The sequence below is a fragment of the Myotis nattereri genome (assembly GCF_964212035.1).
Source record: "Myotis nattereri genome assembly, chromosome: X".
Classification (NCBI taxonomy): Eukaryota; Metazoa; Chordata; class Mammalia; order Chiroptera; family Vespertilionidae; genus Myotis; species Myotis nattereri.
In genome coordinates, this window is record NC_138078.1 from 87,766,049 (window position 1) to 87,793,138 (window position 27,090).

The 27,090-nt window shown below is 42.2% G+C and overlaps 1 pseudogene across 1 annotated transcript in view; it reads right to left on the minus strand.

The window, feature by feature from the left end:
- Positions 1–27,090, minus strand: part of LOC308511749 (large ribosomal subunit protein uL23-like) — a 138,732-nt pseudogene that overhangs the window by 19,522 nt on the left and 92,120 nt on the right. Inside the window, exon 3 of the transcript in view lies at positions 2,476–2,561. The product of the transcript in view is annotated as a large ribosomal subunit protein uL23-like (transcript). The remainder of the gene's footprint in view (positions 1–2,475; positions 2,562–27,090) is intronic.

Sequence of the window (27,090 nt, forward strand, 5' to 3'; positions counted from 1 at the left end):
TGTGTGTGTGTGAGCTTGCTTTTGTTTGGAGGATATTAATAAAACTGAATTTGAGCTTTCAGTTTTCTATGACCTTGTAGGGTGTCTGTGTGGGGGGGGGGAGGAGATAAAAACCAGAGCTGATGAGGTAGGAAATCTATAATATCCCTATTCTCATGTAAAACTAGGATTCCAAACAGCTATGTCCTCAGTACAAAGGTGAACAGGAAATAAAGATACTCCTGCTCATCCACTAAGGGAGTCTAAAGAAGACTGCCTAGCTCACAACTCGGTGTTGGCTGGTGGGGCAAAGATCTCCTCTGAAAACTAAGTTGACACCGGTCTTCTGTTGTTCGTGACTCCATGCAGGTGCTGGTGAGTCAGCTGCTTATCTTTATGGGAAAAGAAAATTTGAATCCAATGGGCAATTGAAAATGGTCTCAAATTCTTTGAAACTCTCATCATTCAGAGGTGGGTCTATTTCTCCCTCTGTTGAAATTGGGTGGGCTGTGTGGCTCTCCTGAACAATAGAATATGATCGAACAACAGCATATGTGCCAGTGTCTGGGCTTGGGACTTAAAAAACTGGCAGTCTCCACTTCCTGTTTGGTGGAACACTTGCCCTGGGGAAGCTAGCCGACAGGTAAGAAGTGTCACTACCCTGAGACTATACTTCTACGAAGAAGCCAAGCCAGCCACCTGGAGAGACCATGTGAAGAGAGGATGTGAGACCAGATCAGGCATCGGGTGCATGAACAAGGAAGCCTTGGTTTACGCTAGATCTAGAATAACTTCCATCTGACGGTAATTGTAAGAGGAACCCCAAGTGAACCTCAATCTCCAGAACCATGGGAGATGACAAATTATTGTCTTAATCCCTTAAGTTTTGGGGTGATTTGTTATATAGCAATAGATAAAAACAGATACATATGTTATACCATATACACAAAATCCTTATCAGGTAGACTAAAGACTTAAATGTACAAGATTAAAAAAACTATTTTAAAGGCACTTTTAGGAGAATATTTTTTAATATATTTTATTGATTTTTTTACAGAGAGGAAGGGAGAGGGATAGAGAGTTAGAAACATCAATGAGAGAGAAACATCGATCAGCTACCTCCTGCACGCCCCCTACTGGGGATGTGCCTGCAACCGAGGTACATGCCCTTGACTGGAATTGAACCTGGGACCCTTCAGTCCACAAGCCAACACTCTATCCACTGAGCCAAACCGGTTAGGGCTAGGAGAATATTTTTATTCCTGCAGGGTAGGAAAGGAATGCTTAAAAAATACATGGAGCCCGGCCATCATGGCTCAGTGGTTGAGCGTCGACCTATGAATCAGGAGGTCAAGTTTTGTTTCCTGGTCAGGGCACGTGCCAGGGTTGCAGCTCGATCTCCAATGTGGGGCGTGCAGGAGGCAGCTGATCAATTATTCTCTCTCATCATTGATGTTTCTATCTCCCTCTCCCTCTCCCTTCCTCTCTGAAATCAATAAAAATATAAGTAGCATCTTATATTTCAATATTAAATGTATATATATTTTAAAGATGTGGGAGTAACATTATTAATATGGGCAAATCCAACCCAAAATGTGTTGGCCAAAATGTTTTGAAATGGAATTTATAATGCTGATCAATTCCTTCATTTAAGAGTGCTTTCTTATCCTGCAACACAACCATCCGAACATAATATTTAAGCATGAGGAACAGAGCATCCCTATTGATTGGATGTTCTACCCATTAGAAACAGTAGAAAGCTGAGTTTGTGATTATTGCAAAGGTACCAGAGACTTAGGCATGTATAGATGGAACACTATGTGGATATTCTCAAAAGGAGAACAAATATTAAATTGGGGCTTATTTAGACCTAGACATTTCCATTATAGGCTTACTAATTGCATTTCCACACTGAACTCAGTGTCCATTCTTTCACCACTTGCACTCTAACCTCCAGCTCAACCTCAGGCCCACACTGTTTCATCAGAATGCCCTTTTACTTACCATTTCCAACGGATTGCTGAGAAGCAAATACGAAACCAACAAGTAGGCACCATCTCAACAGTCAATGATAGATTGAGCAGAAATGCATAGAGAACCCGAAGAACTATTTTTGAATTGCACATTTGTCATGAGAGCTGGAAAAAAAAATGACTGGCTTCTCTGATATATTTGTGTTGCCAGTAATGATAAATGAAGCATAGATTCCATTATTCATTGTTTTAAGTGAAATTTGTTTACTACTACTTGACACTTATTTAACCCCTTTAAAAAGTGCTAATTTAATATTCCTCAAAACCCATCAATAAAAACAGATGTCAATGTTATCGAGCCCATCTCATAAGTGGAGAAGCTTAGACTCCTACAGGTAGGCATTATTATACTATGGTGATAATATGATGGGGGGGGGGTAGGTGGAGATGTCACTCTAAATTTTTGTGTTTGAGCTGCACCGTTTACCTAAGATAACATAATTTTGTCCAAAACTTTCCTTACCTCAACATGATCTAAGTTGTCAGGCAAATGTGAATTCAACACCACATCTCGTTGCGGGTCCATAAACATTCCAAACACACACAGCTCTACACAGAAAAGAGGCATAAAAGTGAATGGGATTTGGAATTTTTATGTTCTGATTAATAATAAACAAACCCTAAGAATAAAGTTCAGATATTGGGTTTCTAGACCTGAAGGGTTTGGGGTGACTAAGAGAGGGAGGGTGAGAAAACCCAATGAAATGAAGAGCGCTTAGCAAGACAAAGCCTATTGGCAGCAGGTGCCTTAGAGTGCACACCAAGCAAGGGTTAGCCATCTCCCTTCCCCAATTGCAACATACAAGATAGAGGATGCTGATGTCTAGTCACCTACTTTTGAATATGCCCAGAGTGGTGTTTTCTGGGTGTCACCCTGCCCCTTTAGCTGCCACTCAAGAAAGCATTAATGCAGCAGCTCTCAACCTGTGGGTCGTGACCCCTCTGGGGGGTGAATGACCCTTTCACAGGGGTCGCCTAAAACCATCGGAAAACACATATATAATTACATATTGTTTTTGTGATTAATCACTATGCTTTAATTATGTTCAATGTGTAACAATGAAAATACATCCTGCATATCAGATATTTACAGTATGATTCATAACAGTAGCAAAATTACAGTTATGAAGTAGCAACGAAAATAATTTTATGGTTGGGGGTCACCACGACATGAGGAACTATATTAAAGGGTCGCAGCATTAGGAAGGTTGAGAACTACTGCATTAATGGAATGTAAGTACTAAATGAAGATGATGTGATTAGAACAATCATTTTTATTTCACTCTCTTTAACATAAAGGAAATCATACCCAACTATCAGGACTTTATCATTTTTATCAAATCACTTGGAACTTGCTTAACTCCTCATAGGATCCATACCAGTTCCAGTCTTTCCCATCTGACCAATTCAACTGCTTCATTTGTATGGCAGGAGTTTGAGGAAGGACTGGTCTCATTCTTTCAATCCCTCACATGCACCTGGGTCTGGTCCTGGAGGCAATGTAAAGATAAATCCTTCTGAAGGCACAGAGATGGGCGACCAGTTCATACAGGGTTGTCAGATTAAGATGCTGAGGAGGAAGAAACACTGCTTTTGACAGGTTCGCCATTCAGTAAAAGACCACAAAGAATGTACTTTAACGACTGACTCTAGACAGACTTCCACTCATTTTGCTGTTTTGTTCTATTCAGCTGATGCTTGTGTGTAGCTTTTCTGTTGGGCAACCGTGATCTATGAGTATGTCATCAAAATCATTGAAATGCAGTGAGCCTGGGAATTTCTTACGTGTATACAATATGTCGTGGCATATGGAGAGTCTAGGTGGCCAGCAATTTGGATAGTGGCCACACTCACTAATCAGAGGACAGACTTCACATGTGCTTAGCTTGGAAGGTACTATTGATCCCGAAGTGACTTTTTCAATTATACTCACATACAGTTCATAATGGGTTTTCAAGTACTGTCAATGCATAAAAAGGTTAACTGAGGCTTAAACACTGTGCAATGGCTGAAAGCCAATGACTGAAACCTCATTGGCCAAGCCTGTTGCAACTAACAACCAATGGAACCATCTGTCCCCTTTAAAGTTGTTCAGTTCTGTAATGTTATACATAAATTCAGCAAATATTATCACTCATATTAATGACAGCTATAATGATATTTCCCAGGCACTGTGCTAAGCCCTTGAGGTAGGGCTATATTCCCCGTTTTACAAGTGAGGAGACTGACTAGCAAGGATTAAAGTAAAAGCAGAAAAACCAGGGGCTGAACTATATTGTCTTGTGCTCTTACCTAAAACAAAATACTGCTTCCCCAGTGAAGCTATTTGCTAAGCCAAGGGACTAAGTCTTGAGATTTTAATAATAAATCAAATATTATCACTGGATAATATTAGCTGGATAACATGATCTGCTTTACCAAAAAGCCACTGGTATATTATAAAGTATTATAAATAATAGTTTGTTATTTCTAGTTGCTTTAAACATCCTAGTAATGTGATTTGTGACTGGGCTGATCAGATTGAATCAAATGAAAAAATAACAACAAACTTTCAGTGCCATACTAATACTTTCAAGATCATTGGCTGTGAGCTGCTGTAATTGGATTAGAATCAAAGCCTAAACGTTTGACCAGTGCCTTCACTAAGCTTGTTCAGAGTTGGTAAATATTTCACATAGTTGTAAATGATCCTAAATAGTTTTTCTCATGTGGGCAGGACTCCTTGGTCCATTTGCAGAAATAGTCACTAATTTATAAATGGGTTAGTTTCAGCCTATGGCTAGCTAACTCAACTCCATACATATGGGGAAACCTCAATGATACAGGCCAAATACAGGGAAGGTGCATCTCAATTTATGAAGGGTCTAAGTTATATATTTCTAAAAAATTAGATGTCTTTTTACTATTTGCCATAATATATAGCAACAAACTAACTGGTAACAAAATGTTTCCAAATTAACTCCTGAGTTTTAATGACTATGTAGGGCTTATTTGTAATGAGCAGCAGTCATTTGCATGCAAATAATTAATGTGTCAAAGCCCTTAAAACGAGATCGATCCCTCCTAGGTGCAACATGCCCCTTCGCAATCTTGTTTACACTATTACTTTGTTTAGCTAACCATTCATTCAGAGATAGTGCAATGGTAATTTGAACAGGAACTGGGCAGAAATTTAATCACAAATTCTGAATTACTGGGGCCCAAAATAATGAGGCCTTACTGTATAGTCATTTCTTGATTATCCACATCAATGAATGAGACACTGATAATTTTTAAATCATTTCTATTTTACCTCGTATATTATTTGGGGGAAAGTTACCTTCTCAATTAGATTTTGCTCAGGCTCCTGTTAAACTTAAATTTGCATTCCCTCGGCACACATAAATGGGCAAAGAGAGAGTCAAGAGGCATATAATAGAGAGTTGTGCGGGATGAATCATTGAGCATGGCTAATCCACAGGTTGAGAATCAGCCTTATTAGAGATTTCTTCATTTCTGAATATGTGTTCAGTAAACCTCCCCAAACGAATAGAAAATCCCAGTTCCTAATAATGAATTCCTAAGAAAAGGACTATATGGAAAGTCTGGATTCAATCCCAGGGGAATCCAGTGAACCTGAACTGGGTCTGGAACCCAAGGTACACCTTGAGGCTTCAAGTTTCCATGAGATTTCTCAATGACAACTGAAACATCTGGAATGGTAGCTACAATAGGCAGATGGTAGAAAGGTGCCTTCTGGCATATCCCAAATTACAGGTAAGTTATTTTTATTTAAAAACACTCACAGTTTAACTGGTGTACTTTAATGAGAGTTGCAATTGCACTGTGAAAGCATCACATCCTTCCCTTACCAGAGTAAAAATGAGACAGCCAATGGCCAGACTATCTAATAAAAGCCTAAGTGACCATTACGGCGGAACGACCAGAACAACTGGTCACTATGATGCGCGTTGACCACCAGGGGGCAGAAGCTCAATGCAGAAGCTGCCCCCTGGTGGTCAGTGTGCTCCCACTGACCACTGGGTTCATGGCTGGCGAGTGCAGAGGTGGTGGTGGGAGCCTCTCCCACCTCTGCAGCAGCACTAAGGAACAGCGAACCAAGCAGTAAGGAGCCAGCAGTCAAGCAGTAAGGAGCAAGGGGTCACGGACTAAGAGAGAGGGATGTCCAACTACCAGCTTAGGTCTGATCCCCATGGATTGGACCTAAGCTGGCAGGCGGACATCCCCTGAGGGGTCCCAGACTACGAGAGGGCGCAGGCCAGGCTGAGGGACCCCCCCAACCCCCTGCTCCCCGCCCCCCCCCCCAGCACTGGGCCTCTAGTGCCATATAAAGTAGGCAAGTGAAAGGAAATACTTTGAAATTATTTGAGGGAGAAATGTTGATGTTACATACACCCTTTCCCCTTGTCTTGGGTCTTTCTGGGTGCTTTTCCATTTTGTTTAGGTTGCAAACTTTTCAGATTGGTTGAGATAAGGGGAAATGGAGAATTGTTGATACATGATGGCAGGAGAAAAAGAAACAAAGCTCGACTCAGTATTCTCTCTGTACTTCCAACACACACAGCACCAGGGACATAAATAGTTAGTTGACCTTCAATATCTTTCTCTCCATTTGTAAGAGAATTTTGAGTTTTAGCAGAACACATGCTTAATACTATATTTCCCAACCTCCCTTGTGCCTCAGTATGGCCACATGGCTAAGTTCTGGCCATTGGTGTGTAAGTGGAAGTTTCCTGTGTGACTTCTAAAAAGTGTCCTTATGGGAAAACGGTGCACTGTCCTTTGCCCTATTTTTTCTTTCTACTGTCTGGAAAGGTGACATGATAGCCAGAGTTTAAGCAATCATCTCTAGTCATAAGCATGAGAGAAGCACCCTAGAGATAGAGGATGGATCGAAAAGCTGGAAGGAGCCTATGTCCTGGTAAATTCATAGGACTGCCAACCCTGACCTGGATTGTCAAGCCCTAGATTTCTCATGTGAGAGGATTAAATCTTGTGTGTTTAAGTCACTGTTAATTTGGATTTCCTGTCACTCACAGCTGTTCCTAATCCTAACTGATACAGCATTTAATCAAGTTCTTTCTTTATAGAGCAGTGGTTCTCAACCTTGGCTGCACATTAGAATCACCTGGGAATCTTTTTAAAATCCTGATTTCTGGGCTGCATCCTCCGGAAATTCTGTTTCTTTGTTACTAATGTTATGGCCCCACCCCATAACAAAGAAACAGAATTTCCGGAGGATGAGGCCCACAAATCAGGATTTTAAGAAGATTCCCAGGTGATTCTAATGTGCAGCCAAGGTTGAGAACCACTGTTATAGAGGGAATCTATTGCATGGGCAAAGGGCAGAGAAAGCCCTTAGGGAGGAATTATTTGTTGGTGATTTAGTCACTACCGTGCCAAAGCAGCCCTGTGCCCATGACCCGTTTCCTGGGCTGTGGAAGTCACTGTGCCCTTAGCCTTGGTGTGACAGTAGCTTCACACTGGCAACATTTTGCCTTTGTGTTTATCTTTTGCTGGTTTGCAACCACAGGTGCCACTATTAATCCTCCCCACCTGTATACTAACTGCCCGAATAGTAGCTTAATATAAATCTGTTCATTCTCTCATGATTGCAGTCAAGATGCGATGGATGAGGAAGGAGGAGCAGATTCTCAGCGAGGCGATCTATGACTATGCCAGTGAGCCCAGGATGGCCTATTTCAGCAGCACATGCAGGAAATAGCTTGTAATGGACATAGTTAAACTCCCCTCCTACCGTCACCATTCTGGAAACATTGAATTCTAAATTCAGACTGTACACTATGGGTTAATGGGGTTGACAATTGACTGTGCTTAATGGTATTAAGGTAATGCATTTAAACATCAAAAGTTTACAACCCAAAATTGATCACCTTGGCCAATTTACACAAGAAGGATCAATATAATCGGCTCCCCCTCTTTAAATGTTAACAAATGCTTTAACATAACACGCCTGACCATGGGATGCAGATTAAAATTAGATACAGAATTAAGCTCCTTCCACACAGTAGAAGAGTCAATTTGAAAATCCTGATAATCAGCCAGAGCTGCCCACAAGGCTTGGCTTTACAGCATTTAAGAAGAAAGGAAGCTCACTCCCCACAACCCTAATGATTTTTTTAAAAGTCAACAATAGGAAACACAGGGGCAATAATAGGGTTTGGGATTTTTCAATAATGGTTGCCATTTAGTCCACAGAAGGAAGAGCTTTGAGCTGTTCATGGTGGATCCCTGCACCCACCCGCCGGGACATGCCTATAATGGAGAAGAGAAAGGTTTTCAATCCCCTGACCGGCCCTACCAAGAAAGTTCCCCTTTAATACACACACAAAATCACAACCATCCTCAGTATCATGCCTACCTGTCAGATAGGCATAACCCAAACTCAAGTGCAACTTCTGATGGAATGACACTGCCTACGCAAGAACTTGAACACAGGCCTATCTATTCCAGTTGGCCCTCTGTATCTGAAGGTTCTGCATCTACAGACTTAACCAACCTTGGATGAAAAATATTAGGAAAAAATTTTTATTTCATTGGTAACATGTACTATGTAGCTAGGCCTACGATGGTTGCATATATACAGAACATGTACACCTTTTTTGTCATTATTCCCAAAATAATATAGTATAAACCAGTGATGGCGAACCTTTTGAGCTCGGCGTGCCAGCATTTTGAAAAACCCTAACTTAACTCTGGTGCCATGTCACATATAGAAATTTATTGATATTTGCAACCATAGTAAAACAAAGACTTATATTTTTGATATTTATTTTATATATTTAAATGCCATTTAACAAAGAAAAATCACCAAAAAATGAGTTCACGTGTCACCTCTGACATGCGTCATAGGTTCGCCATCACTGGTATAAACTACATAGCATCTACATTGTATAGTCATAGGTTGCATTTCAGTCAACAAGGGACCACATATATGACAGTGGTCCCATCTATACTAATAAAAGGGTAATATTGTAATTAGACCGGGAGACCTTCCAGATGTCATTCCGGACAAAGTCATGGTGGTGGGGCCAAGACAGAGATGGTTAGGGGTGATCAGGCCAGCAGTGGAGGGAAGTTGGGGGCAAGCAGGCCAGCAGGGGAGGGAAGTTGGGGGGGCGAAAAGGCTGGGGGGGCAGTTAGGGGTGAGCAGGCCAGCAGGCAGAGTGGTTAGGGGTGATCAAGCAGGCAGGCAGGTGAGCGGTTAGGAGCCAGCAGTCCCAGATTGCGAGAGGGATGTCCCAGATTGGAGAGGGTACAGGCTGGGCTGAGGGACACACACACACACACACACACACACACACACACACACACGCATGAATTTTGTGCACCAGGCCACTAGTAAGATTATAATGGAGCTGAAAAATTCCTATTTCCCAGTGAGGTCATAGCCATTATAAGACTGTAGCACAAGGTATTACTCATATGCTTGTGGTGATGCTGGTGTAAACAAACCTGCTGCACTGCCAGTCGGATAGAAGTGCAGCACACACAGTTCCAGTCAGAAGTCACACTATCTAGGTTTGTGTAAGAACACTCCATGTGAGCACCATGACAAAACTGTCTAATGGTGCATTTCTCAGAACATATCCTCACTGTTAAACATGCATGACTATATTAGGTATTATAAGTAGCCTAGAGATGATTTAACTAACATATATGGGAGGATAAGCATAGGTCATATGCTAATATTACACCAATTTATATTAAGGGACTTGATTTTGCTATCCAAGGGGGTTTTCTGGAGCCACAGATAAGGAAACATGACTATATTTCAAGGCAGAAGAGACTTGTGGGAAAATTGCACAGTAGTGCCCTCTTCCCCTTCTTATGCCTCTACCAGGAGCCAGTGCCTTACTGATCCTTCCTCTCCTCATCCCACTCATGCTTCCTGTGGGTTGTGATGCTGTATGCCTGCATACAAATTAACTAACCCTCATTATATTCACATCTGAATATAGTACATTTCCTAGAAGCATTTACATTTTAAAGAGGGCCAAAGGCGAAAACCAAAGAATCCTTAATGGTGGCATTTCAAGTCACTGATTCTCAAGCTCAGTCAGCTTCACAATCGCCAGGGAGGTTTGCTCTAATTGCAGATTCCTGGGCCTCATCAACAGAGAATCTGACTCAGTGGATCTGGGTTGGGGGGAACCCAGAAATCTACTTTCTAAATGCGCCCTTCCTTCAGGGGATACCAAACAGCTGTCCCACAGACCATGGTGTTCTAGGCGATTGCCTAGGCCTTTGGGCCATTCTGCAAAATATTAATACTTTAAAGAAAATTCTTAAAATGAATACTGTTTTTAGGTTTTGTCAAAATGAGCTTTCTTAATTTAGAACCAGTCCTGGTCCATCTGTTTAGCATTCGTTTCTGGAAATAGCGACGAGGTTGGCTATCACCAGGCTTGCTCTGTTGAGCAGGTAGAAATCATCACGGAGATGTTTGGAGCTCCCAACATAATGATCACCCACGGTTATAGTCAGAGAGTCACTGAGCGGGATTACTGAGCCAGCTTCCTCTCCATCTCCCTGCGCCTTCCTGCTGGGGTGCGTGAGAAAGAGCCACACCGTCTAAATGAGTCACAAAGGTGGGAAGGCAGATGGTTGCTGGGGACACTGGTAGTAATGAATGACAATTAGCTTCTGGATTACAAAAGGCAAGGATACAAGGAATTCTAGACTTCTGCAGTCCTTGCACCAATACCTGTTTGTATTTGCTCTCCTTCACAAGCCTTCATCCGGCTATAGCCTATATTTCCTTTCAGTTTCTCTTTTCAACAAACCACCACCATTTATTGCACATAGACATCAGGCCGGGAACTCTAATGTACTTTACATACATATTCCATATCATCCTCCCATGAACCTTGATAAAGTTCATTTGAATATCAGGACCCACAAATGGAGGCCACCTCAGTGGCCTGGTCCATGTCACAAATCTAAACCTAAGGCAGCCAGCGCTTACAGCAAACCCTTCACTGTCAAGGAAACCATCACCAATCACAACCCCCCAACTCAGCTGTAGAGGCTTCGTTTACCGGAGGAAATAGCACCTGCTGGCCAACCCTGCCCTGTTTTGGGGTTACCTCTTCTGACGCTCTGTAACACTCGCTCTTGCCCTCCCCATCAATGGGTTGCTTTCCCTCAAAAAAAGGACATCAAACTCATCACAAAATTGTTTTCATTTTGTCACTTGACAACTCAAATGAGATGGGTACTATTTCATCTCCTTTTTCCAAATAGGAACGATGAGAAAAGAAAGGCAAGACAAGTTAGCCAAATACACACCACGCTAAAATAGGAACTCTACGAGGGCAGTGTTTTTTTTGTTGTTTGTTTTTTTCTTCACAACTGTTAGTTTGAGCATCCAGAGCAACATTTGCAACACAATAGTCAGCCAATAAATGTTATATATACCAATAAGAAGTACCTATGTGTATTTTTGTCTAGGGTCAATTATTTACAGAAAACATAAATCCACTCAGGCTAGGTTAGGCAAAAGGGATTTGGGTTAAGAAATAGAGAAAAATCCCCCAGACCCCATATGACAGGAAATACAGGCAGACCGCACGGGCACTAAAATAGTAGAGAAAGAGCGTCTGTTTCTGTTTCTTTGGGGCCTTGAGGTTTTTCAAATGAGCTATGTGTCTGCTCTCAGTTTCCTTTCTGCAGAGAGAAGCTTCACCGCAAATTTTACAGCGCCTCTTCCTTTGTCACATAGTTTGTACATTAATTCGGTTTGCCATGATAGTAGCTTGGAGTTCAACTTTACAGATGCCAGGTAAAACAGCTTCTCTTGCCAATTTTCATGGGCAATTGGACCAGGTTTCCAACTAGGGTCCTATTAGCTGTGATCAGAAGGTGGAGTCACAGGAGTACCCCTTCCATCTAGTGGCTAGATTTCCTAAAGAAGTTACGCAGGCAAGGAGGGTCTGACTGACATCTCTAGGCTAGGCAGGGAGCCAGAGACCCGGAGCGGCATTGCAAGAGCTCTGATCTGTGCCAGGGGCACCCAGGACAGAGGCCAGGACGGAGGTCAGCACGCTGTTTCTGTAAAGGGCCAGATGGGAAATATTTTAGTTTTTGAGGGCCAATCTGAATGGGCAACTACTTAACTCTGTGATTGTAGAAAAAAAGCAGCCCTAGACAGTAAATAAAAGAACAAGGGTGGCAATGTTCCAATACAACATAAAATACAAAAGGCCGCAGGCTGCCTTTGGCCTGAAGGGTGTAGTTTGAAGACCCCACTCCTAGGACAAAGCCCCACCAGGAAATATGACACTTGTCCATATTCCCATCAAGCCAGCTTCTGGGTTGCTGGACCAATGCTATCTTATTTTAGCTGATTTCTTCTCTATTTTAGTGATGATGTGCAATGGCCTACTTATTAAGACGCAGAACATCATGTTTAACAGAGGATGCAAGTGCTTTGCTCAACTACCTTAAGGACCAAGTCATACTTGTCCGAACAGCTAAGTGGGAGGGCGTGATCGTGCTAGGGTGGTGCAATTAGCCGAGCTCAAAGGGCCATTTTCATAGGAACCATTTGTGTGCTCCTCCTCCGCCCCCCCCCCCCCAACCCAGACGAGCATCTTAACTGAGAAAGATTCCCGTGGGTGCTGCGTTCTCTTCCTCTATACAAGGTACCTTCCCCAAAGCCTCTTAATACAGCGTGAAAAATAAGGGTCCAAAACAGGATGGGAATTGGAACCAATGTGTGTCATCATCGACTGCATGGATTATTTGTCAAGTTAGAAAGGCGGAGAGTTTTAAATGTAGTTTTATTTTAAAGAGTCAGTGTTTGTAGATGCAGCCCATGTGGCCAGGGCTAAGCTTGTAATAGCTTCGCAAGCGCTGTGAAGAAACCCCAATTTCTCTCTGAAAGTGGTTTTGTCATACTGTAATACAAAAGGATAAGGGAGTAATCTGACCGTGTGTGGCTGGGTGGATGCTGTTGCCTGCAGTTTATTATATTTAGGTAATGCTTAACTGCACACTTGATAGACATTACTTTTATGTTGTGGCTCCTGGACTGTTTTATGCTCCTTGGTCATTATGCTAAGAAATGAGACTCTCTTACCTTTCAGAGTTAGAGTCCCCTGCTCTTAGCCGATGTCCTAATAAAAGATTCTGACACTGTAACTCTAAAGCTAAGCTCCCTCTTTCTCAGCTAAAAAGAGGATGAGTCTACTCTGAACAGGCTTGGGGGCCTGAAAATGTATGTATTTGCCAGTCAGATAGCAAGGTGCCCGCTGAGCCAACACATTCATTAAGCGCTGTTAAACAGAGTTGTCTTCAAAGCCTGTGGCAATTGTGCAGCTGAGGGGGAGGCAGGGAGGAGAAGGCGATTCCGACAGCTGTAGTAAGCACTGGCTCCTACTCATCTCTTCAAAGCCAAGGTTGGAGGTCAGTGCCAGCCTCCCGCACAGGGCTCCTTCTTTAGGCAGTGACAGTCTTGCTTGCTGGACTTCTCCCATCACCCCCACGCCCTTGACAATGAACGGTGCTCTGGGTAACTTAGCCCAAGAAAAGGAAGATTAGGGTAAGTGATAGAACCGGTCTTTCCAAGTCGCAGCCAAAGCCGTCACTGCAATCTGATTCTCACAAGTTAAACAGGGCAGAGTGACACTTTATGCACTCGAAGAACAGCCCCCTTAGTAAACTGACTTAAGGTTGCTTGCGCTTTGTTTTTAATAACCTCAAACTTCCAGAAAGGCTGTGCTTACGTTACAAATAACATTTTTTGCACTGAACCATTTAAGAGGAATTTGATGCCCACACATCCCATAATACTAGTGCTGTTCCTATTTCGTACAAGCAAGGACATTCCCCTACATCACCACAATATTACCACCCACCCAAATCAAGACCTTCATCACTTCCTAATCCAGTGGTTCTCAACCTTCCTAATGCCGCGACCCTTTAATACAGTTCCTCATGTTGTGGTGACCCCCAACCATAAAATTATTTTTGTTGCTACTTCATAACTGTCATTTTGCTACTGTTATGAATCGTAATGTAAATATCTGATATGCAGGATGTATTTTCAGGGGTCGCGACCCACAGGTTGAGAACCACTGTTGGTCCATTCAGGTTTTGCCAGTTGTCCCAATAATGTCTCCTAGAGCAAGAGGATCCAGTTCAACATACGGTGTTTCATTTGCTTGCCATGACTCTTAACCCTTTTGAGTCTGGGCCAGTTCCTTAGTTTGACTTTGACTACTTGACCTGGCCACTTTCCTAGATTGCAGGTCAGTTATTTTGCAGTCTCTCCCTCAATTTGGATTGCTGATGGTTTGTCCTAATGAAGATCAGGTTTGAACCTTTGGCAGAAACATCACAAAAGTGATGCTGCGTGCTTCCCATGCATCCTATCATGTGCCACGTGATTTCTATTTGTCCCATTATTGGTGGTCATTTTGAGCATTTGATTAAATCAATCTCTGCCAGGTATTTCTGTGGTAAATTTAATCTTTCTCACCTCAACACATTGTGAAATTTAAAAAATAATAATTTTAGCCCTAGGCCAGTTGTCAGCAAACTGCAGCTCACGATCCACATGCGGCTCTTTGGCCCCTTGAGTGTGGCTCTTCCACAAAATACCGACTTCTGCGCATGGGCCACAAAGTTTCAATTGCACTGTATGTGCGCGCCTGCACGTGGTATTTTGTGGAAGAGCCACACTCGAGGGGCCAAAGAGCCGCATGTGGCTCGCGAGCCGCAGTTTGCTGACCAGTGCCCTAAGCAGTTTGGCTCAGTGGATAGATCATCAGCCTGTGGACCAAAGGGTCCCGGGTTTGATTCCAGTCAAGTCCTGTCAAGGCGATGTACCTTGGTTGCAGGCTCCTCCCCAGCGCGGACCCTGGTTGGGGTTCTTGCAGGAGGCAACCAATCAATGTGTTTGTTTCTCTCTGTATTTTCCTTTCTCTCTCCCACTCTCCCTAAAAAATCAATGGAAAAATATCCTCGGATAAGGATAAAAATAAAATAATTTTAGATGTACAGCAAATATATAGTATTGCAAGTCTCAGATATTCACCATCGACTTTCCCCTAATGTAAGCATCTTAGATCACCATATTAATATTTATGAGAAGGCACACTGAAGTCATGTAGAAATCCATTCCTCATCAAACTTTCAATATATTCATTTTAAAAAATTATATCACAAAGGGGCTCAGGACTGCCTTTTTTATTCAATGGATAATAATCCATTACTATCAATAACTACTTCTTTGTTGACTTTTATTGAGGTGGAATTCACATAACATAAATTTGACTATTTCCAAGTGAGCAATTCAGTGGCATTTGTACATTCACAATGTTATGCAATCACCACCTCTCTCTAGTTCCAAAACATGTCCATGATCCCCAAATAAAATCCTGTTATTTTTCATCGTGGCTGGACCATTTTACATTGTCAGCAATAATATATGTGGGCTTCAATTTATCCACATCCTCACCAACACTGGTTATTTTCTGTTGTTTTGATTCTACCTATCCTAGTGGGTGTAAAGTGATATCTCATTGAGGTTTTGATTTGAATTTCCCTAATGACAGATGATATTGAGAACCTTCATGAGCTTGTTGACTATTTCAATACTTATATACAGAAATGTCTGTTATATATACACACACACACACACACACAGATGAATGTTTGTATTTAATTTTACTTATGTATATTAATAGTCATGACTTCATACCAATAACTAATTGCAATTCAACACCACAGGTTTCATTCTAGGTTTTTTTTTTCCTTTTTCATATCTTAACTGTTCTCAGACAGTGAAAAACCTTGCTCCCATTATTCTTAACATATTTACTTATTTGATTAATCCTTCAGCATGTACTAATTTCCCATTGTTGGTGCTCCGTCCTCCTCTGAGCCAATATTCTTAGCCCACTTAGGCTCTGAACTCCATCCTACACTGCTGTCACTGTCCCCAATGTGGATCCCTTCTAATCCTGCTTATGCTCTGGCTGAACTTACTAGACTGTCTCCCATGCAGGCTCAGGTTCTGACACTCCTCTCTAAGCTACTTCTTACTGAGCTGTCCCTCCTCATGGCACCCTCTCCACTCTATTTTGCTCTGGTACTCCTTACTTGGCCACCCATATATGTGGATGCTCCCCTCATCTTGTTTTGCCTCCAACACCCTTCTCTAGACCCACCCCTCACAGTATGGATGCCTACCTTGCTTGAACCATTCCAATGAATTCAGGACCAACTAGCTCAGGAAGGAAAGGGAAAGAAAGTGGAAGAACAGTTTGTTTGTTTTGCTGAGGTAAACAAGACTAACAGTTTAGATGATCTTATTTCTAAATCTTTCTCTTATTGGCACAACATAAGTTGGAAGTAGGAATGGGGCTATTTAGTCCCATTTACTACCCAATATTACATTCCTTAGCATCTCTGACAAGGTGTTATCTACCTACTGCTTGAACACCTCATATCTATCATTATAGAAAAGAGTTACACTAGATGAATATTTAACACAGGCATATTTAACTATAAGCACTCAGATCAGAAAGAATAGATGAAGGGGTTGAGGAGGAAGAAGAAGAGGGGGGAAAGGAAGAGAGAAAGAAAAAGAGGGAGAGAGAGAAAACACCATGAAAACAGTGCTGTTGATTTTATTCTCCTTTGCACTCAATGGGTGCATGCCCTGAACTGAACATTTCCTAATCATGGCATTCCTATAAGGCAGCCACTACAAGCCCCATTTTATATATGAGAAAACTGACGCTTGAAGAGATCAGGTCATGCCTAAGTCACACAGCAAATATGTATGGCAGGGCTGGAATTCCTACATGTCTAAATCAAAAGTTATGCATTCCTGCATCCAACTTTGGATCGCCCTGACAATTAGAATGTTTTATCTGTTTATAGAATTGAAAATCTGTCTGCATAACGTTTTTCCACCCATTGGTCTTGGTTTCACCCCTCAGGGATGTAAAAAACAATTCTAATTGCTCTTCCACATGACAGCCCTTAAAATATTTGTAGACAGCTATCATATCCCCTGAGTTTTCTGCTCTCTAGGCTAGACATTTCTAGTTCCTTCAACCATTTCTCTTATGAATGAGAAAATGCCTTTCCTGTTGCTTGTTGCACTGCACTAATCTAAAGTAAGAAGGTTTCAATTCTTGCCCCAAACATATTCCATTGTATCCAGGGCAGAAGGAAAATTAGACATTTGTTTTTGAACTGAAATAGCAAACATGGAATTCAGTCTGCCTTCCACTGCAGATGTTTATAGATTCTGAGACATAAGTACTACATTCTCTTTTTCACTTAGGTCTGTTTATATATAAGGCCAAGTCATTGGTCTAGTAGACCCTATTCTCCTTTATTTTTTAAAATATGTTTTATTGATTTCTTAGGGAGAGAGGAAGAATGAGAGGGGAGAGAGGGAGGGAGGGAGAGAGAAAAAGAGAGAGGAACATCGATGTGAGAGAGTAACATTGATCGGTTGTCTCCTGTATACACCCTGACCTGGGACTGAGCCTGCAACCTAGGTATGTGCCCTGACCAAGAATCAAGTCTGAGACCTTTCAGTGCATGGGACAACACTCAACCAACTGAGCCACATTGGCCAGAGTCAGACCCCTTTCTTTACAGGAAGGTCCAGGAATTTCCATGAAAGATTACCACCAACCATCTGTTGCTGAGAATGTGTACTATTATGACTAGCTTGATACATTTCAAAATGCCCTGGTGTTCATATATCTGATAAAGGTCTAGTAGCCAGGCTTATAAAGAATCCTTACAACTCAACAACAAAGAGACAAACAACTTATTGAAATAAGTTCTACTTGAGTAGAACAGACATTTCTCCAGAGAAGATACACAAGTGGCCAATAAGCACATGAAAAGATACTCAACATCATTAGCCATTAGGGAAAGCAAACCAAAACCACAATGCAATACCACTTCACACTCACTAGGGTGGCTAAAATCTATACTAATAAAAGAGAAACATGGTAATTGGCGTACGACCGCTACCCTTTTCATTGGCTAATAGGGAGATATGCAAATTAACTGTCAGCCAAGATGGCGGCTGGCAGCCAGGCAGCTTGAAACTAACATGAGGCTTGCTTGCCTCAGTGATGGAGGAAACCAACGTTCCCCGCCTGCCTTGCAGGCCTCTGAGCCTGCAGTTTAAGAAACATTGTAACAAATACCGCCGGACTTCAGCCAGCAGATTCGCAACATTGTATGCAAAGGCCAGAAACCTACTTTCAGGCGGAGGCCTAAGAGCTGGAGCCAAGCCTCAAGGTAAAGCTGGCCCAGAATAAAAAAAAAGAAAAGAAAAAAAGGAGCGGTTGGGAGCTTCAGTCACTCCCAGCCTGAAAACAGCCCTCAGCCCCTCACCCAGACTGGCCAGGCACCCCAGTGGGGACCCCCAACCCTGAAGGGTATGTGACCAGCTGCAAGCAGCCATCATCCCCTCATCCAGGCTGGCCAGGCACCCCACTGGGGACCCCCACCCTGATCCAGGACACCCTTCAGGGCAAACCAGCCGGCCCCACCCATGCACCAGGCCTCTACCCTATATAGTAAAAGGGTAATATGCCTCCCGGCACCGGGATCAGCATGACAGGGGGCAGTGCCCAAACCCCCTGATCACCCTGTGGCTCTGTGTGTGACAGGGGGCGGGGCCACAACCCCCTGAGCAGCCCTGCTCTGTGCCTGATAGGGGGAGCTCCTCAAACCCCCCCCCCCACGGGCCCTGCTCTGTGTGTGATGGGGTAGAGCCATAACCTCCCCATCAGCCCTGCCCTGAGTGTGAGAGTGGCGGCTCCCCAACCCCCTGATCGGCCCTGCTCTGTGGGTGATGGGGGCAGCGCCCCAACCCTCTGATTGGCCCTGCTCTGTGTGTGACAGGGGGTGGCTCCACAACCTCCCCATCAACCCTGCCTTGAGTGTGACAGGGGACGGTGCCCCAACCCCCCAATTGGCCCTACCCTGATCATGACTGAGGGTGGCATCGCAACCTCCCGATCTGCCCTGCTCTGTGCATGACGGCGTGGTGCCCCAACTCCCCAATCGGCCCTGCTCTGAGCCCGACCAGGGGCTGCACCTAGGGATTGGGCCTTCCCTCTGCCACCCGGGAGCAGGCCTAAGCCAGCAGGTCGTTATCTCCCGAGGGGTCCCAGACTGCGAGAGGGCACAGGCCCGGCTGAGGGACGTCCCCTTCCCCCCGAGTGCACAAATTTTTGTGCACCGGGCCTCTAGTAAATAAATAAAATAAAAAAGTGTTGGTGAGGATGTAGAAAAATTAGCACTATTTTTTTTCAGTTTCAGCTTCATATTTCTTTCAAACATGTTTTGAAACAAAAACAGCCTTGAATGACAGAAATGGGGGAAAATACTGTGTTTGCCAGGTAATTGAGTTTAACGAGGTGAAATCCAAATAACAAAAATTGAGCATTTTAGAGTGTAAAATTAAGTTGCATTTTGTACATTCACAATGTTATACAACTATCACTTCCACTTAGTTCCAAAATATTTTCACATTGCTGGTAGAAATGTAAAATAGTTTAGCCATTGTGGAAGACAGTTTGGTGGTTGCTCAAACATTAAACATGAAAAAAACCATATAACCCAGCAATTCCACTCCTAGGTATATACCCAAAGGAATTAAAACAGGTATTCAAAGACTTGTACACAAATGTTCATAGCATCGCTGTTGTCAATAGTCAAAAGGTAGAAACAACCCAAATATCCATCAACAAATGAGTGCATAAACAGATACATCGTGCAATGGAGTATTGTGCAGACCTAAAATGTAATGAAGTGCTGATACATGCTACCATGTGAATAAACCTTGAAAACATTATACTAAGTGAAAGAAGCCAGACACAACAGACCACATGTTGCATGATTACATTTATGTAAAACTAGAGGCCCGATGCACAAAATCATGCAAGGGTAGGCCTTCCTTCCCCTAGCTGTCGGCACCAGCTTCCCTCTAGCACCCAGGACCCAGGCTTCCCTCCCAGCCTTGGCTTCTTCCAGAAGGATGTCCAGTCTAATTAGCATATTATGCTTTTATTATTATAGATATCCAGAATAGGTAAGTCCACACTCAGAAAGCAGATTAGTGGTTGCTATGGGCTGGAGGGAGGAGTAATAGGGAATTACAGCTTAAAGGATAGAGAGTCTCCTTTTAGAGCAATGAAAATATTTTGGAACTAAGTGGAAGTGATAGTTGTATAACATTGTGAATGTACAAAATGCAACTTAATTTTATACTCTAAAATGCTCAATTTTTGTTATGGGGATTTCACCTCATTAAACGCAATTACCTGGCAAACACAGTGTTTTTCCCCATTTCTGTCATTCAAGGCTGTTATTTGTTTCGAAAGATGTTTGAAAGAAATAAATGAAGCTGAAGCTGAAAAGAAATTTGCTATCTTAGGAATATGGTAACAGTACATTATCTGAGCCAGGGCATGTATTCCCTAGCCAAGTTGTTCTGAAAATTATGCTCCTTATGTAAAATGATGACAATTAGAATGAAATGGCCACAAACATCAGGCTTCGTGGAGGAGAATATTTATCTCTTAAATATACTGTTGTTAAGTCAGGGCATTTCTCCATTACGTACTATTCTGGATGGAACGAATCCTTATTTTCTGGAAGAAATCAATTTTAACAAGAACCACTGCATTTCAAATTTCCATGCAGTGCAAGACTAACTTAGTATTCATCAATATTTGCCACACATACTTCCACTCACAAGGTGTTTTCTTCCTGGATTCAATGGTCTATCGGACAATTGTGAAAAGGGAAAAATTTCAAACTCCCTCCAAAAGAGCCAGATTTTACTTCTGCTCCACATTCATTAAGTGAACCTCACATAACTTTCATTGTTAATGAGCCAAATTCTCCAAGGGCTCCCACTCCTCCCTGAGAGAGACGGCATCGACTTACCGCAAGTGTGACAGTTGGAAAATTACAGCTCCCCTGTTCTGGGACCCTAGAGAAAATTAAAACACTTTCCTGGATCATCAAAGTTTTTCTCACATGTAGTTAGGAAAAACAATGAAAATACTTAGTAAAACTTACATGTACTATGTAAATATGCTGAGTTGAACAGCTAAAGCTAGATTGCTGTCTGGGAAATTAGTGGAAAAGATAACTCTCAGAATGCTAAGGGTAGGGTAGGTAACTGCAAGTTCCTCTCTAAAGTATCAGAAAGAGCTTGGCCGGCATGGCTCAGTGGTTGAGCATCAGCCTGTGAACCCAGGAGGTCCTGGTCTGATTCCTGGTCAGGGCATATGCCCAGGTTGGAGGCTCAATCCTCAGTGTGAGGGTGCAGGAGCCAACCGATTGGTGATTCTCTCTCATCATTGATCTTTCTTTCTTTCTTTCTTTCTTTCTTTCTTTCTTTCTTTCTTTCTTTCTTTCTTTCTATCTATCTATCTATCTATCTAAATATCTATCTATCATCTCCCTTCCTCTCTGAAATGAGAAACTTTTTTTTTCTTCCTAAAGTTGGAAGGTTGCATGAGCATTTTTTAAATTATTGCTCAGTATCACCTACAGCCAAGCCACCATTTCATGCATAATTGCCACCATGTATGTTTCTGTAGACCTTCACCTTCCTCCGCTTATAGGGCACATTACATGGTACCCGACAAAGAGGGATGACAATGAACTCCATGGGCAATCTGCCATCTGAATCAATCAGTTTGTAAGGGGCATATGAGTATCAGAAGAACTTACAGTGACTGTTAAGTCAGTTAGCAAATTAGCAGGATAAGCCATTATATTTAAATTGATTTTTCTCTTCTTCCTTTTCCTTCCCTTCAGTTGTCTATAAGCATATTTTTGTGATTATACATCACTACAGACTGACAATCATTGAGTAACAAAAACAATTTTACCACCGAATCTATCATCTGGCTCATTACTACCACATTACACATATGGGAGAAATGCATACAGAATGCATGAAATAAAATGGTGTTGCTCAAAAAAAAAAAAAGCCAGATATTTATTTTTAAGAAAGGCTAGATTTCTTTTTAAGGGAAAAAATACAGCTAAGAATAATGCATGTTCTCATCTCCTTTGCTTCAAGGTTTTTATCCTCAAATGTTTTTGTTTCCTTGTTTGTCAATGACCCTTAAGTGACTGTAGAATGGCACTAATATTGTTTGGATGGAGTTGCTACTGTGCTTCCCATCTACTATCTATTCATCATGCTTTCCCATCCTGCTATCTGGATGGAGAGATGGATAAACAGAATTCCACTAGAAGTCTGCTATTCTTCAAGATTACTGGTGCATTTCATATTCAAACTCCCCTACTGTAGATTTTGAGGTTATGCTTCCTGTTCTAGTTACTATTGCTACAAATCATTTCAAAATGTAGAGGCTGAAACATTGACAATCATGTCATCTGAGAGTCAGAGAGGGTTCATCTGGAAGACTCTGGCTTGGAGGCTCTCATGCAATTGCAATCAGTCAGTGGCTGGAGCCAGACAGTGGTGGGCTGAAGCAGAGGGGGCGGGCCAGGCCTCACTCTCTCTTCCTGCAATTTCAGCGCTTCTCCGTGTGCACTAGCATAGGATAGTGTGGGCTTCCTCAGAGTGTGACAGTCTCGAGGCTGCTGGACTGCTTATCGGGTATCTGAAAGCTTTAAGAGTGATTATTCCAGTGCGGCCGGTGCGCTCAATGGTTGAACATGGACCTATGAACCGGGAGGTCACGGTTTGATTCCCAGTCAGGGCACATGCCCGGGTTAAGGGCTCAATCCCCAGTGTGGGGCGGGCAGGAGGCAGCCAATCAAGGATCCTCTCTCATCATTGATGTTTCTCTCTCTCTCTCCCTCTCCCTTCCTCTCTGAAGTCAATAAAAATATACATTTTTTTTTAAAAAAGAGTGATTATTCCAGCAAGGAAGGCAGAAGCTACATCACCTTTTAAGACCTACCCTCATAAATCCTGCTTCATTATTTCTATTTCATTACTGATTGCAAGCAAGTCACAAAAGCAGCTGGAGATAAGGAGGAAGAGACTGCGCGTCTTGAAGGACGAGTGGAGCCTTTCCAGAGAGCGTGTGGGATGGGAGCTATCACCGTAGCCATCTTTGGAAAATACAATCTATCAAACCTCCTTGATCACAGGTTTTCCTCCATTTTGTTCTCCTCTAAGTCTACAGTCAATTGAAATGTTTCCCTTTTGTAATCCAAGGCAACATCACGATGAATAATTGGCCAGGGTCTGTCATGCATATGGTGCTATGCCAGACGCTTTCTGCTTGACACACACAAAAAATATCATAGTTTTTCCCCTCTAACAGATTATCTCTAAATGTAATGGAGACAGATAGTAAGCATCTTATTTGCCTTTTGGTCAAGTAAAACAAAATGGGAAAGAGCAATAAAATAAACTGACATTCTTTTTTTTCTTTTTTATCTGTTTTTATTTTATTTTTTAAATAAATCTTACCACATTCTTAAAATCACACCCTAAGATACCCTTTTTCTTTAAGAAAGGGAATCTAAATTCATTTAATGAAATATTATGTTACTAGATTTTTCACTTCGGAATTAGGGAATATCATCAATAACATTGTCATAAGTATGTATGGTGTCAGGTGGGTACTAGACTTATCAGGGTGATCATGTCGTAAGTTAGATAAATGTCTAATCACTATGTTGTACACCTGAAACTAATACATCATATGCCAACTGTAATTGAAAAATAACATCAATATTTTAAAAAATCAATAAGAAAGTAATGGGATACCAACTCAATGTAGCTTAAGAAAAACAAGGAGGGGGGCAGGGAAGGACACATATACTTTAAATAATAAAAAAAAAAAGCAGAGAGGAGGGTTATGACAAGTATAAAGGAGTGTCTCAGAGAACTCATGAAAGGAAATGTAGCTGGGCTTCCAGAAGAAATGAAAATGAGAACTCAGATATCATCTGCGATGTCTTTATTTTGCTCCACAGACCAGGTTTTGCTGCTGCTTTTATCCACAGCATAGAAAACATGGCAACTGCAGTGCTCAGGATTCCATGTAGCCACCCAGAAAGAAACCGGTTTCCTTGTCATCTCTATGTCCAAACTGGTTCAGCTCACTCTTGGTTCAACAACAAGCCTGGCTAGGGGCTGCAGTTACAGTATCTAACTCCAACAGCTTCAGCTACAATCACATAGATCCAATGGAGCGACCCTCCTAAAGGCGTGCTGGGTCATCAATGCAAGAGATGTCAGCTACACCAAGACTGAGGGAGAGGACCAAGCACCGATGCTGTGCATTGGCAGAGCAAGACACTGACTACCTAATACCATATAAATGCTAGTCAAAGGCCTTCCCAGGTCCAAACATCTCTTCCAATAATCTATCCAAAATTTTACTGTCTTCCTTCTCCTGTCACCATAGTGATTTGGGGGGACAAAGGAAAGCCAACTCAACATTTTTAGCCCTGTCTGATCCTCAGATAGACTGGTTGACACATTGTGTGTCATGACCATAACAGTGGATTCAGGTGTCTTGACATATGGCTATGTCACACACAGTTGTGAGATAGCAAAAGTAATATGGTGGGTTAAAAAATTTTGAAGTTTAACAGGTTCATTTAAAGAGTAAAATAAAATGAGAGCACATTCAAAGATAGCCCTATAATATGACCACCTCTTCTTCTTTGTACTCAAAATTGTTTTCTGGAGTAGGCAAGAATTACAGGTTGTGCACAAGGAATTTCAGAAACCCTGGGATGTTACAGGAGCCGTGTAAGTATGTGGTTGTTGTCGGACACAAGCATTGCAGTGGAGAGGAGGGTGGAAACCCCTATATTAGGAACCCTGAGGAGCTTGAGCAAAGATTCAGGACAAATCCATTTCAATTGGCTTGTGGGGGCTTAGGGAAATGTAATGAGAAGCCCTGGGCGAGCTCTAGGGGAGGTGTGGGTGAGAAGCTATATTCTGGACAGAAAGGGGAGAACCAGAACAGGTCCCTGGAGAAAGAAGGCTACTGAAGGAGACCTGCGGTACTGAAAATGGGGCGAGAAGGCAGGGCACCAAAGAGAAGCCACACATATCTCATAATTTTGCCCCTGACATGCCCTGTCTAATAATTCAATCTCATTACCGTATACTTGACATGTTTTTTATGAGGACAAACTTTCATATAATGAGATTCCACCTGTCTCATTAACAAGGCAATGAAAGCATTCATGAGCCACACACACAAACCCACAAGCTCATCTCCAACACTTGGTAATCTGTAGAGTGCTTAAAAAAACACCATGATTCAGTACACGTGCCAGAGCCAAATTATCTCGAATTAGCAACCAAGAAAATAAATGTAGAAGTAAATGGCAGAAAGGGATCACTATAGTCTATTTCTATAGGGAGGTGAACTAATAACTGGCCCCAAATGGGCTCTACATATCTGGAGAAGTATGTGTGATATTTTTAATTCTTCACAGTTCTAGTTTGCAGTGTTGCCCTTCAAGGCAATAGTCACAAATGAAAATGGGAAAAAAAAATCTTGTGAACTCTCAATTTAGGTATGCTGCCACCAGGTGGTAGTAATATGGCACAGTGATATAGTGCAAGCAATAATGCACAAACTATAAACATGTGTTTAAAGGAAAAGATTAGCATCTTATACAATGGAATACTATGCTGTTATAAAAAAGAAAGAATTGCCCTAGTTGGTTTGGCTCAATGGATAGAGCATCGTCCTGCAGACTGAAGGGTCCCAAGTTCAATTCTGGTCAAGCGCATGCCCGGGTTGCAGGCTTGATCCCCAATAGGGGGTGTGCAGGAGGCAGCCAATCGATGATTCTCTTTCATCATTGATATTTCTCTCTCTCCCTCTTCTTTTCCTCTCTGAAATCAATAAAATATTTTTTTTTAAAGAAAGAACTCTTACCATTTGCAACAGCACGGATGGACTGGGAGAGCATTATGTTAAGCAAAATAAGCCAGTCAGAGAAGGATCAGTATCACATGATCTCACTCATTTGTGGAATATAATGAACAACATAAACTGATGAACAAAAACAGATCCAGAGACAGAGAAACATCGAATAGACCCTCAAACCTCAGAGGGAAGGCAGGGGAGGGTGGGCAGGGGTTGGGGGGAAGACTTAGGGGGAAGAGATCAACCAAAGAACTTGTATGCACGTAGGCATAACCAATGGACACAGACCATGTGGGGGCGGGGGCGGAGTGAAGGCCTGTGCTGGGGGACAGGAGCAGGCTGGGAGAGGACAACAGGGGAAAGGGGGACATATGTAATGCTTTCAATGATAAAGAATTAAAAAAAAAAAAGTGCCCTAGCTGGTTTGGCTCAGTGGATAGAGTGTCAGACTGCAGACTGAAGGTCCTCGGTTCAATTCCCGTCAAGGGCACGTAGCTCAGTTGCAGGCTCCTCCCAGGCTCAGGCCCTGGTCAGGGCACATGCAGGAGGCAACCACTTGATGTGTTTCTCTCACATCGCTATTTCTCGGTCTTTCCCTCTCTCTTCTACTCTCTCTAAAAATGAATGAAAAAATATCCTCAGGTGAAAGTTTAAAAAAATAAAAAATTAAAAAATAAAGGAAAAGATTAGCATACTACTCACATCCTGTATTTAAAAACAAAAGTGAAACCAAAAAAAGCAAAAAAAACACTGTGACCAAAAAACTATGCTTATACAGATGTAAATTGCTTACAGCTTTTAAGATTTTCTTTTGTTTCAGTTTTGTCTTTTTAAAACATGTATGCCTCTGCACAATTTAGTATCAGTTTTACTAGCCTTTAGTTTTATGACATCATACTCAATTATAGCTTAGAGTCAAAAAGCCAACCTACAAATGCAGCCTTAACTGCCAGGTATCTGTACTGCAGGTCAAATGACCAAGCGCTTCTCTCCGGGTGAAGACCTACTCTGTGTCTTTTTGCAGGCAGCCAATTCCCCTTGCCTGCCTGGACTGAAATAAGTTCCCCTTGACTTTCCAGCTTATAAAAGCTCTACTTTTCTTCTCTAAATCTACCCAAGGAATAAGGAGAGAAATACACCTTGCTACCTGAAGCAACAGC